Raw genomic sequence first — 14,615 nt, forward strand, 5'->3', positions numbered from 1 at the left:
CATCCTCTTCCATAACAATTAAACTTTTAAGTTCTGGACGATTTCTGGATAAACAAATGAAAATATCCTCTGCTAATAAAGCTCGTTCAATTATATTCAGAATTGGTATGAGTCCTCAACTTCAATCAACTAAATGATTTATTTCCAAAAACTTTGGCTACAAAATATCTGAAAAATCTCATACCCTCACAATATCCGTCTTTTATGAATTACGAGATCAAAGAGCAGGTATGGTAGCCTATTCTGGAGAACCGCGGCCTTGTGGTGACGTAAGCCAGCAAATATTTCTTGTAGAAATCAGGTAAGGCATAGCACACAACAAATTTTCTGCAGCAGTTATACTGGAAAGTGATTGATCATTTATTTTACAGTAGCAATGACCTTCTCAGAAACAATTTCAGTATGTTTGAACATACAGAGGAATTTTTGTTCGGTAGACATCTTCATAGCGACAAAAAGGTCCAAATGACTAGTTACAATTCCAGTAGGTAGAAGTTTATCTCTCAAGAGTATAAGAGTAGATCTCACAGTCTAATAAGCTTCTTAGTTACGGTTCTGAACCTACTGCTCAATGAATACTTTGCCTGATCTAGTACGTTTAATTTCTTTTTTTGCTGACTGGGGTTCAGAGTCATAAAAAGCGTTTTTAAAGACTTCATTGTCGCCTTTGAGTTGTGGATTTTCTAAATAAATAGTGTTAAGCGGCCAAAAGTAAGTTCTTCCAGGCAATTATGTTTCCTTGCTGTTTACGGACCTTGGGAAGTAACTTTCTAAAAACACTAAAATCATTCTGGACAAAACATCTGTGTGTGTGTGTGTGTGTGTGTGTGTGTGTGTGTGCGCGCGCGCGCGCTTGCGGGAATATTTACGTTTTGCTATGAAACTGATTAAAAACAATCTCATAACCTGTCGTGAGCGTAAACTTTACATCCGGGCTACAATACCTTAAGGTATGAACTTGAGAATTGAATAATTCACGCAATCGTAATATGACGCATGCTCTATGAATAAACGGATTGACTGCAGAAAAAATAACCTTGCAGTATTTTATCGTTTCATTTTGAAGCCCGGCCCACGAATGACCATGAAAACGACGAAATGAAATGTTATCGCCGGAGATACCAGCTTATCGAGGTGTTCAGTGTCGGTTATCTGGCACGTACAAGAGCAGGGAAACACGAACGCTTTTTCCTCTCCTAAAAAGTCCAGATCATATATGAAAAGTTGCAACGAACGCAACTTGTGTCGTAATCTTCTCACTCAATTTCTGAAGAGCACCACAGAAAACTAAGATAATAGCTCTAAATATTTTATCACTCGAATTCATTTATATCTTGATTTCCGCCACCGGAACTGTGGCAGCTAAAATCTTAATCAACTCTCCTTCCCTCCCCTGTATTTAAGAAAACATTTTGCATCTATGACGTCGGTAATGACAGAGCATATCTGTGAACCAAAACGAACAGAACACGTAAATTTAAAGGCGATGCCATTTTAATGCATGTGGTACAAATTTATACTGCAGGTAATTATCTTTCTGATAAGTTACAGTCATATAATTGAATTTCTATCCGCTGTGGCAATGTTTATACAGAAACTCCGTTGAAATGGTCTAAAAACTACTCTGTACCAATAAAATAAATACAGCAGAAGAGGCAAATGCCACGTTCTTTTAAAAATAGATAGTTCTGATATTCTTTTGCACTATTCATATTTCTTTAACACAGTGCGGTATGTCTTTTTAAACAGCAGTGATTCAGAAGTTGTGTGCCCGGCATTTGTTAAATGTAGTAAATGTATCATCAATCAGCCCGCCCGGTTAGCCGTGCGATCTAACGCACTGCTTTCCGGGCGGGAAGGCGTGACAGTCCTCGGCACGAAATCAAATCCACTGAGGGCCGAACCGCACAATAACCCTGGGTTCGGTGTGGGGCGGCGGTGGGGTGACTGGACTGCTGTAGCCTGTTGGGCTGTGTACCACTGCGGGCTACGGCGGGGACGAAGCCTCTCCGTCGTATCTAGGTCTCCAGTTCCATGCCATACCATCATCAATCTGGCACATAGCTTACTCCCAATGTGTTCTGGCTGACGTGACAGGCCTAGACATACACTCGGAAACGTTTTGGCATACCTTCATTAAACTTTAAATACATGGCGAATGACTATGCACGGTGTTTTCCTTCAGCCAGGTATCGGATTAACTGCAGTCAATGGCCGAATTAGAACACGAAAGGTAATCGTGCATGTGTGAAACCACTTACGAGACTTAAAAAATGAGGCGATACCTTCAGTGCATCTCTAAGAAATAATTTATTCTGCAACGCAAAAATTAGACATTTCTAAGTGTAGCGCTCTGTTCCCGTCGTTGCTATGAGAGATATCAATCAGGAAGGTCAAGTATCGATAAGTACCTGCCCGGCGCTATTCAAGATGCGACAAATGCACTACCTGACCAAAAGTATCCAGATATCTATTAGTGTAGTACTTTACCATTGAGTGTGTCCACCACGCTCCTTTATGATGGCTTCAACTGTACTGGGAACACTTTCAGTGAGGCGTGTGAATGTCTGGAGGAATTGCAGCACATTCTTTGTCAAGAGCCTAAACCAGAGAAGGCAGTAATGCTGGATGCGAGAATCTGGAGCAAAATCGACGTTCTAACTCACCCCAAGGCCACTGGGCACAGGTGCGGACTCCGGGCAGACCAGCACATTTCAGGAATGTTATTGTCCTCACAGATGCTGCTTGTGCAGTGTCAAGCTGACTCAGTCATCGTCTCAGAACTCTTTCTCTACTGCATGCATTGCACGATGCTCTAGAATGTGTTCACATCCTTCCATATTTATAGTTTACTTTAGCGCAATAAGGAGCCCCATCCTGACCTCTAAAAATACCCTCTATCGTGACAGCCCATCCTCTGTACTTGACTGTTGTTTCTACATACGACGGCAGGTAACGTTCTCCAGGCAAACTCAGATCCTTTCATAGGATTACCACAGCGTACAGGTTGACTCACCACTCCAGACTACTCCTTATGAGTCACCCACTGTCCAGTGTCGTCGCCCTTTGCATAATCTCAACCGTCGTTTAGTACTGACTGGAGAAATGTGTGGCTTATGAGGAGCTGCTCGACCATTGTACCGCATTATTTCTAATTCATTACGCAGTCATTGTGCTAGCTGGGCTGCCGGTAGCACCTTGGAACTCATAAATGACTCCTTCCGCTGATTTCTTACGATTTTTTACAGCCACCTTCCGCAAAAATCTGCTGTCCCTATTAGTCAGTATATGAGTCTGCCTCGTCTTGGTTTAGATGTGATTGTTCCTTCGCGTTTCTACTTCACCAACATCACCACGTCACCAACAGTCGACGTGGGCAGCTTTAAATGGGTTGTAATGTCCTTTATGGGTTTGTTACTTGTTGCATCCAATGACTGGTTCACGTTCGAAGTCAATGAGCGCTCCTGACCTACCTACCCATTCTGCTCTTACTGCTTTTCTATCGACGACACAGTACTTCCCGCCTTCTTTTGTACCGGTGAGTGCGACTCTCGGGACGTCTAGTGGTTAATTCCGCATTATACAGGGGTGTCCTGATACTTTTGATCAGATAGTGTACACTAAGTACAGCCACGAGGAAAGCACGTGCCAGAAACAGATTTATTGGAAGAATCACGCACAGTTCTTGGGTATTATTCCTAGCCGGGGACCTCTACCAAGTTGGTAATGGAGAAAATGGAAATGAACGTTTGGCGTCATTGGCCGGGAGGCCCCTTACAGGGCAGGTCCGGTCACCTTGGTGCAGGTCTTACTACATTCTACGCCACATTGGGTGACATGCGCGCCGGATGGGGATGAAATGATGTTGAAGACAACACAACACCCAGTCCATGAGCGGAGAAAATCCCCGACCCAGCCGGGAATCGAACCCGGGCCCCTTAGGACGGCAGTCCGTCATGCTGACCATTCAGCTATCGGGGTGCACATTAGTGGAGAGTTAAAAATGCTTCAAAGAAGAGCTGCACGACTCGTGAAGGATTTGTGTCGCTGAGATGATCAACAAAATGCAGGGGCACACTTTACGAGAAAGACACTGTGTACCGCATAGACTAACAAAATTACAGGCATACACATTACAAAATGAATCAACAAACACACTACTTCCTACAACCATAACATCTCACGTACTGATCACGACGCTGAAAGGAAAGAAATTTGATTCCATACAAAAGGGAATCGATAGTCTTTCTTCCTGAGTATCATCTGCGAATTGAAATGTAAGGAGGGAGGAAGGGAGGGTGGTATCAGTGCGATACGTGCCCTCCGCCACACCCGGAAAGTGGCCTGGAGAGTACAAGTGTCGGACAGACACCTGACCCATGTAATGGAGGAAAACAGGGAAAGCAAAAAAATAGAAAAAAACAATACACGGAGACAGAGCAATAAAAATTACATTTGTTGTACATGCCTCATCATACAATGCATTGTTTTTCTACACTCTTTCAAAACACATATCATTGAGCTTATCGAATATTTATAAAGCTTTGTTTGTGACAACCATCTGGTAACGATATTTCTTACCGCATCATGAAATCGCAAGTGTCGCCAACGTGCTACAGCTGTTCTCCTCAATTACAGCAGTAATTCAGTTTACGAAGTTACTCATTCGCTTCCTTATTAGCCGCTTCTCTCACCACCTCACTTATCTCATGTCTTGAATATTCGAATCCGTCTTAGAACCGATGATTCACTCAATAATGTGCCCGAGTGATCTTCACAGGTCTGAGATGTATGTATTCTGATGTATGTTGCGCTTGCGAGAAAACCACCCACCGAGCAGTTCTTGTATGCGGAAGTCGTTTTGATTCTGTTGACCTCAACAAACATGTATAAGTCCTTGGAAATAAGTCACAGATTAACGAAGATTATGGTTTTTCTCAGCCTCAACAAAAATGGTCGTATAGAGCTTGCGTAAAATGGGAAATCCACGTGCGTATTCATCACGAAACTTTCTTGTACGACAGTGACGACGCATGTCGTGTTGACATTATACCTGTATGTTGATTACTTCACTCGCACAACACATGACTGACCAACATTTTAACAGACAGGTCAAAAATAACGCTGCCATGTTCCTTCTTCGTAAGATGCTACGCAAATATTTGTGATTTAATCAAGAACGCTGATATAGGCTACATTCTTGCGATCGTAAGTCTTCCTGCCAACCGCATTGTTTCTCGTCGTGCATAACGTCTTTGACGACAGTAAAGTCAAAGTGAGTCTATTGCAAAAGTCAAGAGACTGTTCAGAAATAACAGGTTCGCCCTTCATATGTACTTTTCATATCCTATACACTGAGCTTCATTTCCTGGTGTTCATTTTTTCGTTTTTATACACTCATGTTCAGAAAAAGCAGAACACCTTTTAACGACTACGGATAGGACGTTCGTATTCACAGGATATGTACATTATTATGTTTTGCAGAAATGATTAGCATTTGAACCATGTCGGTCCGCCGGTTCAAGAGCAATATCAGTATCACGGCGTGACACAACTTACGGGTAAAATGTGACTGCGGCTCTCTTTGTCGCTGTAAACCGAGGGTAAGCGATCGATGTGACTCGAGGAGACATGCAGAGTGCCTCGCAGACATATAGGCGAACCGTACTGTCAAATCAGTGAGTTTGAATGAGGGCGCATTGTTAGCATGAGACAATGTCATGCATCCAGCCGGGAAATTACTACTCGTGTGGGACGAAGTGTTTCAGCAGTGCAACCCGGTGTGTGCAGAATGGTTAGCGGAGGGTCGTAGAACACGGCGAGATGGGTCAGGTCGCAACACCCCACGAGAAGATCGACACGTCATCCGAATGGCACTGCAGCACAGATCTGCGTCCTCGGTTCTGGTGCAACAGTGGAACAGTGGAACACATCGTACACTATTAGACGTGACAGTCCGTCGCCGTTTAATGCGGCATAGATTAGGTGCGAGTCAGTCACTTCTCCGCCTACCTTATGTTACGTTATGTTATGTTAACCGGGGACCTAGAAACGACGGAGAGGCTCCGTCCCCCAGGGTTATTGTGCGGTTCAGCCCCCGGTGGATCCCCCAGGGAACGTCTCACACCAGACGAGTGTAACCACTATGTTTGCGTGGTAGAGTAATGGTGGTGAACGCGTACGTGGAGAACTTGTTTGCGCAGCAATCGCCGACATAGTGTAGCTGGGGCGGAATAAAGGGAACAGCCCGCATTTGACGAGGCAGATGGAAAACCGCCTAAAAACCATCCACAGACGGGCCGGCTCACCGGACCTCGACGCAAATCCGCCGGGCGGATTCGTGCCGGGGACAGGCGCTCCTTCCCGCCCGGAAAGCCGTGCTTTAGACCGCACAGCCAACCGGGCGGGCCCGCCTACCTTTGACGAACGTATAGAAACATGCTAGACGGCAATGCTGTATGGGATGACGTCACTGCGGACAGAATGGCATCAGATACTGTGTTCGGACGAATCCACGTTCTGTTTGTCTGAAAATAATGGACGCATTTTGGTTCGACGCCGACAGGGGGAGTGGCACCACAGTGACTCATACAGTGCCAACTCGAGGCCTTATGGTGCGCGGTGCTATTGGGTACAACCACAAATCACAGCTGGTGCGAGCCCAGGGCACTCTGACCAGTATGACCTACGCGAATGACATCCTGCGACCCATAGCCATATCCTTTTTGCACAAAATCCCAGACGCCATTTTTCAGCAAGACAATGCACGACCACATGTTGCTGCACGAACACGCCAGATCACTACGCATGTCAACGGTCGATAATGTGTGGGATATGGTGAAATGACGGGTGCGACGCTGTTACCCAGTGCCAACCACCACAGATAAAGTTTGGAACCAGGTAAATGCAGCAAGGATGGCTATACGACAGGGAGCTATTCGAACCTTATACGCATCGTCGCTATCACGCGTGGAACAAGTTTTCAGGACCCATGGCGAACCCTGTGCTTACTAGGTAACAGGACACATGCTGAAGCGCGGTGACTGAAGTGCTAATCATTTCTGCACAACATGCTAATGTACATTCCTGTAAATGTGAACGCCCTATCTCCAGTCGTTCAAGGTGTTCTGATTTTTTTTTTTCTGAACATGAGTGTATAACTATTGACACAGTCCGCTCATAATAGTTTAGAAAGTTTGTCGCTGCAGTGTCGGAAGCAACGAGTGCACGAATTTCGCATCTGTTGATAAATGCGAGCAGGAAGAAGGCTTTCCACAGTTGGAATTACATCCAGTTATTACCGAAAGGCACTTTTAATGGTGACAGTACCTTCGTTTCCAACACCAGTAACTCTATGCTGCTTGACAAGATGAACCTACAGAGTTCGTTTCGTCTTGTTTCTCCCGAAAGTAAGAATGGGTTATACTAATGTTTCCCTGTAGCTAAACGGCCTGCTTGGCCCTTAGAGTGCAACGATAAGTTATCATAGCGTCATGAAAGGCATTATGACCTTACCGATTAAAAACGTAATGAGTGCAGCTCCGTACAAACGAGGACACACTCGCAGGTGTAGTAAACTGGATGATTCGGAAGTCGTTGTGTAACGAAATTTGAAGAGAATATGAATTTGAACAAGTTGGGAAACGAATACAAAAATAAGGCTAAATCCGTGATAAAATTCGAATGTTGCAGCATTAGGCGACTGAAGCCAGAAAAGAAGAATTAATTTCAACTTGCAAAGGTATTTGACGACTAATGTAAACGGCTTTATCATTGCTATTCAGAAGCAAACGAATTAATGTCGTTATCTCACTGAAGTCGTAATCATCGTTGTGTTAATACTGCAAGGCACCAGCAAGGTCACAAGAACATCTGCGTGGATGCAGTATGCGCAGCGATATCACCGGCCTTGGGGGTCAGGTGAATTCGCGATGCGATCAGTTAGAAAAGAATAGGAGTTTTAGTTGACCTGGAGGCTAACGAAAGCCTCACACTAGTCAAGCCAGCAGGAGGTGCTAACGCTGGTGCCCAAAAACTATCATTTCAATAGTCGTCGTGAACGTGTGTGATCACATCACAAATAGTTATCACGTACGAAAATTTTAAGAAAGAAAAATAGAAAGTAGTTGGCGTTATATTAATTGCGGCGCTTTTTAACTCACCTTTTACCGTCGAACTGCTAAGTATTATTCGCCTAAGTTAGATAAACAAAGCACTGCAGTGGAGTATCATTGATCTGGAGGTAGCGACGCCACGGCGACATTAACAACACTGGTATTTGGCCGGCAAGTGCACGAGATATGGCGAAGTAGATTTCTCGACAATCCGATCGTAGGTCAGTGTCCTAAGTTCACCCAAAACTCTCACTGTTGAAAGTGATCCGTCGCAGGACGTGGATACCGGACGTGGTTGGCCCGCTGGTGTTAGGTGAGAGAAATGGATTTTGCCCACACTCCCTCTTTTCACCTTCAACGCGGTGAGAAGGAATAGAGCCACTGCGTCCGAAGGAAGAGATTCTTCACGATTAAGCGGCTGAACAACTGTCCACACTCTTCCAGCCAACATGCTGTACGACTCTTCCTTTTCACCCGAGCACTCGGAGAAGTACGACACTATCAGTACTTACAGTTTACAATACAGTGTGCCAACTGAGTTAGTGTCGGCCGGTTTCAGGACAGCTCCTGCTGGCTTTAGAAAATAAAAGAAGTTGACACAGCGCGGTTGTTCACTTGTAATCTGCAGGTGATAAACTTCCGATATTTCAACAATTATATATGTTCACTTAAATAATCAGTAAATGAAGTAAAAGCGTGTCGACAAGTTCCAGTAAAATGTGCACTCCAAATGGAAAAAGATGGTTTATTTTCATGAAACTTTGCTAGACTAAACTTAGGGTGTCCCAGGAGCAATGGTCAACATTCAGGGATGTGGCAGGAACGATCATTCGAAGTACAAAATTCTAGTAAACATGAGCTCTAAGATGCATACATTAAGAGATATGAGCAGTTGCTCGTCTTTCCTACTGCAAAACACATTTCCTCTAACGAAGAAGTGGCCGTAGCTCTTAAAATATGGGCTATACAGCCCATGTTTATTGGACATTTTTTCCTTGTTTTTGTCCGTCGTCCCTTCTCCTAAAATATTGAAAGCAAAGAGATTACAGTTGAAGAGATTTGTTTCACAGTATCGAAGATACTGTAGCGTTTAAGGTATGTATTTTAGAAGCCATATTTACTAGACTTTTTTGCTTCGAATGATCGGTGCTGTCATATCCCTGAGTATTGACTATCCTCCTGGAACAGCCCGTATATTATTTAAAAAAAAGTAGCCCTGTCAGCGACATTTAGGAGGTGACGGCCAACGGCGTTCGCAGGACAGACAGCTGGAAGTCAACAGAGAGCGAAAGAACTGACCAGTGTGGGGCGGAGATTGCCCGCGCCTCTGAGATGTGCCGGTAAACTGCACAGCCGCCAGCCGCCACTGCCCGCCCTGGGGGACTGGCCGGTGGCCGGGGCCACGCGGGCTATCTGCTGCTGTTACCATGGAAACCATATCTGCAGCCTGCCCTATCTGGCGATACCCTTTGACGGGCAAGACGTTGGTCGTTTACAATAAAAACGTCGTATTACGCAATCTGATGGACCCATCGATCCGTGAGGAGTACCGACCTACGTAACTGCGCACACTGACGCACGTTTCAGCACTGGTGGTCGACTTGGAGGTAGCCGTTTCGAATCTCAGCGGTAGAATAAAGTGTTACTGGTAATATTTACTCGATCAGAGTATGGCAGGTGGGACGTAAACTTATCGAATCTAGACTGTGCGCCAGTTTCTCCGCAATGTTGATGGAATGTAACAATCATATGAGGGGCACTCATTAAGTTTCAATTTTAACCTCGAAAAAACTCAATCTGCGAGTACGATATTGTGATAATGATAATCCTTCTCTACATATTCACTCGTCGTTGCGACATATTTTTTTCCCAAACGATTAAAGACGTGACCGCGGCCTCGGTTGTAGCAGTCTGCAATGTGGCTATTGAGGACACGTTCCACCTCGAAAATCACGTCGTCGCCTTTGTGAGAATGTCTGACACGCAGTGTTTTATTCTTCCGAGGAAAGAGGAGGAAGCCACTGGATGCCATGGCAGGATCACAAGGGAGGTGAGGCAATTGATGGCCCAAACATGCAGCACGTGTGGCTGTGTTCTGTGGGGAATAGAGCTAGAGCGTTCTGGAGCAACAGTACCGTCTCTGGCAACTTTCTACGACGCTTCCCATTTACATCCTCCCGTAACCTCGTCAGGTAGTATTCGCCAGGGACGGTTTATCCCTTACGTGCATAGCCGTGGCAGTCCCAAAAAAAGCTAAGCATCACCTTGTCCGATGTTGGGACTTCGTGTTTTTCGACAGTGATGAATCAACATGTTTCCAGTGCTCGCTTTACTCCTTTGTCTTAGACGGATAGAGAAGCCATCTGAATTGCCCTAATGCAGCTGCGAAGCTGCGACATTTCCTCCACTGCAGTCTCCATCCAGGGGGCTGTTTCAGTGGGTTATGAACAGTTGAACCCAGCAGGCGGAGGGGTTTGTTATGTTCATAATGTCGTGTAACATGTTGAAAACTGATCCGTGAAGGATTTCCACCTCTTCTACTACGTGATACGTCGGTCTTCTGACACCAGGGCCTCCACTTCTCTTGAGATTTGCGGTTCCTCATAGAGAGGTGGTCTGCCGTTTCGTTCTTCGTCATTCAGACTTGCTTGACGGCACTGGAAGCGCTAACGCCACCAAACCAGTATACCATAAGATTGATGATATTGCCGTTCACCTCCACCACCTCCACAAAACACCAAGTGATTACCGTCACCGACTTCTATATTAAACGAGGGCCATTCCAAAACTTCTGCATACTGTAAGGTAGAATTAAAGAAAATAATTATTTTACGGAATACATTTCCATGGCTTCAATATAATCTTCATTCTTGCTTATTACAGCTCTCCAATGTTTTGGAATCTTCTGTGTTCCGGATAGGGCACCTTCACTGTTGAGCTGTCTGTTTACTCGCATCAGGCCTTCTTTGCTAATTTTCTGGCTCAAAACATTCTGCAGAAGCTGCTTCTGGCCTCCTATGCAATTTCCTCACATGATTGTCGTTGATCCTCTCTCAGAATGCTATTAACAATAATATGATAGATGTCGTCTGTTGAAGTTGACGGTCTTTCACTTCTTGGATTGTGCTCTGTGCTTACCCTACCTTCACGGAAACGAGATCACCGTGATATTGTGCTACGACCCACTACACTATTCCCACACACCTCCCTCAAAGCGTTGAAAATTTCCGTACGTTTCTTTCCACGTTAGGATTTGATTTTAATGTAGGAACGCTGGTCGCTACATGTAATCCGACCTCATCTACATCTACATGGATACTCTGCAAATCGCATTTAAGTACCTGGCAGAATGTTCATCCAACCACCTTCACAATTCTCTATTATTCCAATCTCGTATAGCGCGCGGAAAGAACGAGCTCTGATTTTCCTTATTGTATCGTGGTGATCGTTTCTTCCTATGTAGGTTGGTGTCAATAAAATATTTTCGCCTTCGGAGGAGAAAGTTGGTGATTGGAATTTCGAGAGAAGATTCCGTCGCAATGAAAAACGCCTTTCTTTTAATGATGTCCAGCCCAAATCCTGTATCATTTCAATGACACTCTTTCCCATATTTCGCTATAAACCTAACTCGGTTTCAGCTTCCATTTTACAACTGAATTACTCACGGCGCAGCCAAGCGAAACCAGCAACCACATATGCAACCGTGATACCTAAAATGTTGCTCTAAACTGACATGAATTTCAACTTGAACACGCCACCGTAACAGTCAAGCAAGCGCAATGTGCAGGATTTTTCAAATGGCTCTTGTATGCACAAAATTACTGGTGAAAGTGATGAACAGGCAAAAGTAAGGGGGGCAGAAGAGAGGAAGGAGTCAATGCGTTGTGATAAATGGTGGACCGATATACTATTTATAATAGGCATGTTTTTTTATGATGAAGAAAAACGTTTTGTACATATAATCGTAAAATGGTGGTCTGTGCCAATACTCAGTTGGGTTTTGAGCCTTATATTCCTGTACTTCTAATCTTTGAACGTAATATTACATTTATTTCTTCGAACTTCTTTGTGTCTATTTCGATATGGTTATCAGTAAGTTTTTTTTTATTTTCCTTGTGCCTTTGTCATGCATCGGCGCAGGGTCGGCACGGCTATTAACGGATTTGGCGTGGTTAGTTTAAGGGGTGGCCGGATGCCCTTCCTGTAGCCATCCCGTTACCTCCCTCCCCTCCCCCCTGCCAGGACGGAATAAGAGTAAGCCAGCTGTCTCTGTGGGTACTGTAATTCACAAGAAAGTAAGCGAAAGTTTAGTAAATGTTTGCAACTCGTGTAGTAGTTGACCACAGTATTATTGCACCTGAGTGTGAGGGTGCTTCGGTCGGCTTACCTTGAGTTACGGCGTAATCGGTGTTGATAATATACTGTATATACAACAGACCTGAAAGCATTGATAGTAGTATGTGTTTTTCTTAGCCGCCACTCTACTTGTTTTCTGTAACGTCACCGCGTGTTTCCGATAACGACCAGGGCAATAATATCGTGGTTGAGCGGGACTTTGGTACAAGCTCGGTATTCACCTAGTAGGATGTGGAAAACCGCCTAAAAATCACGTGAAGACTGACCGGCACACCGGCCCTCAATGTTAATCCGTCGGGTGGTCCGATCCGACGCCTGGGTATCTCCCTGTCCCGAAAGTGGTGCTTTAACACGCACAACTGGCTGGGAGGATCCTTATCAATATGGTCATTGACAGTTTACCAGTTTGTGTATAGCTGAGCGATCTTAACCAATATCTGCACCACCTGTTTCGTACAATACTTTTACGTCAGTCAGTCAGTGGGTTTAGGAATTCATCTTCATATCTTTAGAGTTTAAATCACTTAATGCGTTATTACAGAATATTTCTTGTTTTGTACCCACATAAAATGAGGCATCGTAATTTGTGTACATGGGCGTAAAACAGTCATTGTGTATATGGGCGTAAAACAGTCACATATCTTTGAAAATGACAGTCTATTTACAGTTAGAAGCTGTCTGTTGTGTTAACATCTCTTCAGTCGTTGCTAATGCTGGCCTAGAAAGCTAAAAAGCCGTTTCAGAGCGAGGTATAAAGTAAATATTGTGCAACATTAATACTGTGTATTTCAGTTTGTAATGTGTCTATGTTCTTTCTAGTGCCGAAGAAATATTCCATGAATAACACATACCCCGTCAGTCCAAAAAGTTTCGAGACGAATTAATAAAAAAAAAGAGAATCATTGTTGGTGGTTCGGAAACTTGAGACATAGTCTCCGCGCACTTGAGTACAATGCATAGAATATTCATACAATAAAGTGAAATTGTCAGAAAAATTCTTCTTTTGGACGCTGTTCAAGTCGTGCGTCACATTAGCTTGAATGTCGTCAAAGCGTTGGCCCTTCAAGTGAGTTTCTGCACTTCACCGTTTTAAGTTGGATTCATGTCGATAAGTTCAAGTCTCATCAGCCGTGAAGGTTTTTGCCAGAAAAGAGCTGTCCGCGTTTTTCATTCCAATCATGTCGCGACAGGCGTCCAAGCGTCGTTGTTTTTGTTCGGAATTCAAGGTGCACAAGCCGAACTTTACACACACTATTCTCTTCTTGAGAACATTCTGGAGAGTGCCTTGAATAGTTAACTTAGAGATGTTGCCCCATTGCGATCTGTGACACAACAAACGTTGACACATCACAGTCGCACTTCAACTACTTAAGACTGCCTGCTCCCAGCTGACTTTGCTTATACGCTACAAATAAAATCATCAGTCTCGCAATTTTTTGGACAGACAATGTTTATTAAATTCGCATGATTGAGCAAGTCGTTCACCACAACTGATGAAGCCCTTTTAACTTTCAGTTGTTTTGCCAATGTCTCTTCTGTGTTTACGTAATAATGTTATGTAGTTTGAGACAAATATGAACGCGTATTATGAATTACAAACAATGTAGTGTCGAAAGCCTATCATTATTCAAAATGGCTCTAAGCACTATGGGACTTAGCATCTGAGGTCATCAGTCTCCTAGAATTAGAACTACTTAAACCTAACTAACCTAAGGACATCACACACATCCATGCCCGAGGCAGGATTCGAACCTGCGACTGTAGCGGCAGTGCGGTTCCAGACCGAAGCGCCTAGAACCGCTCGGCCACAACGGCCGGCCCTATCATTATGTTAGCAAAAAACAGATACCAATAGAAGGGAGTTACGGCTTGCTCTCACTCAGACTCTAAGATAAAGTCATTGGTCCGGATTTATATTAACTTTCTGTAGTGCTCTCCGCGTTCCAGACACCAGGGCTACAATCATGTTTGCTCGAGGGCTGCTGTTGATAAATCTTTATAGTTATAGAAGTTTTTTTGTTATGAAAAGCGTATATGAAAAATACTGCTTCTCTTAAAATGGAGGGAATTAAATTTGTTGAAATGTTATGAATGGATGAATGGCGATAAACCACTTAGGTGCAATGATACGAAATGGTGTCAGTG

General features: G+C 44.1%; 1 protein-coding gene across 2 annotated transcripts in view; it reads right to left on the reverse strand.

Annotated features, from left to right (window-relative positions):
- Window positions 1-14,615, reverse strand: part of LOC126184823 (proton-coupled amino acid transporter-like protein pathetic) — a 359,869-nt gene that overhangs the window by 210,232 nt on the left and 135,022 nt on the right. Inside the window, exon 1 of one of the 2 annotated variants that reach the window (XM_049927416.1) lies at window positions 9,414-9,493. The exons of the other annotated variant lie outside the window; for it this stretch is intronic. The gene's annotated coding sequence lies outside the window, so the exon portion shown is untranslated. Of the gene's footprint in view, window positions 1-9,413; window positions 9,494-14,615 lie in introns of those variants that run through there. 2 annotated transcript variants of the gene reach the window in all.

This window comes from Schistocerca cancellata, chromosome 1, assembly GCF_023864275.1.
Source record: "Schistocerca cancellata isolate TAMUIC-IGC-003103 chromosome 1, iqSchCanc2.1, whole genome shotgun sequence".
NCBI classification, from domain to species: domain Eukaryota; kingdom Metazoa; phylum Arthropoda; class Insecta; order Orthoptera; family Acrididae; genus Schistocerca; species Schistocerca cancellata.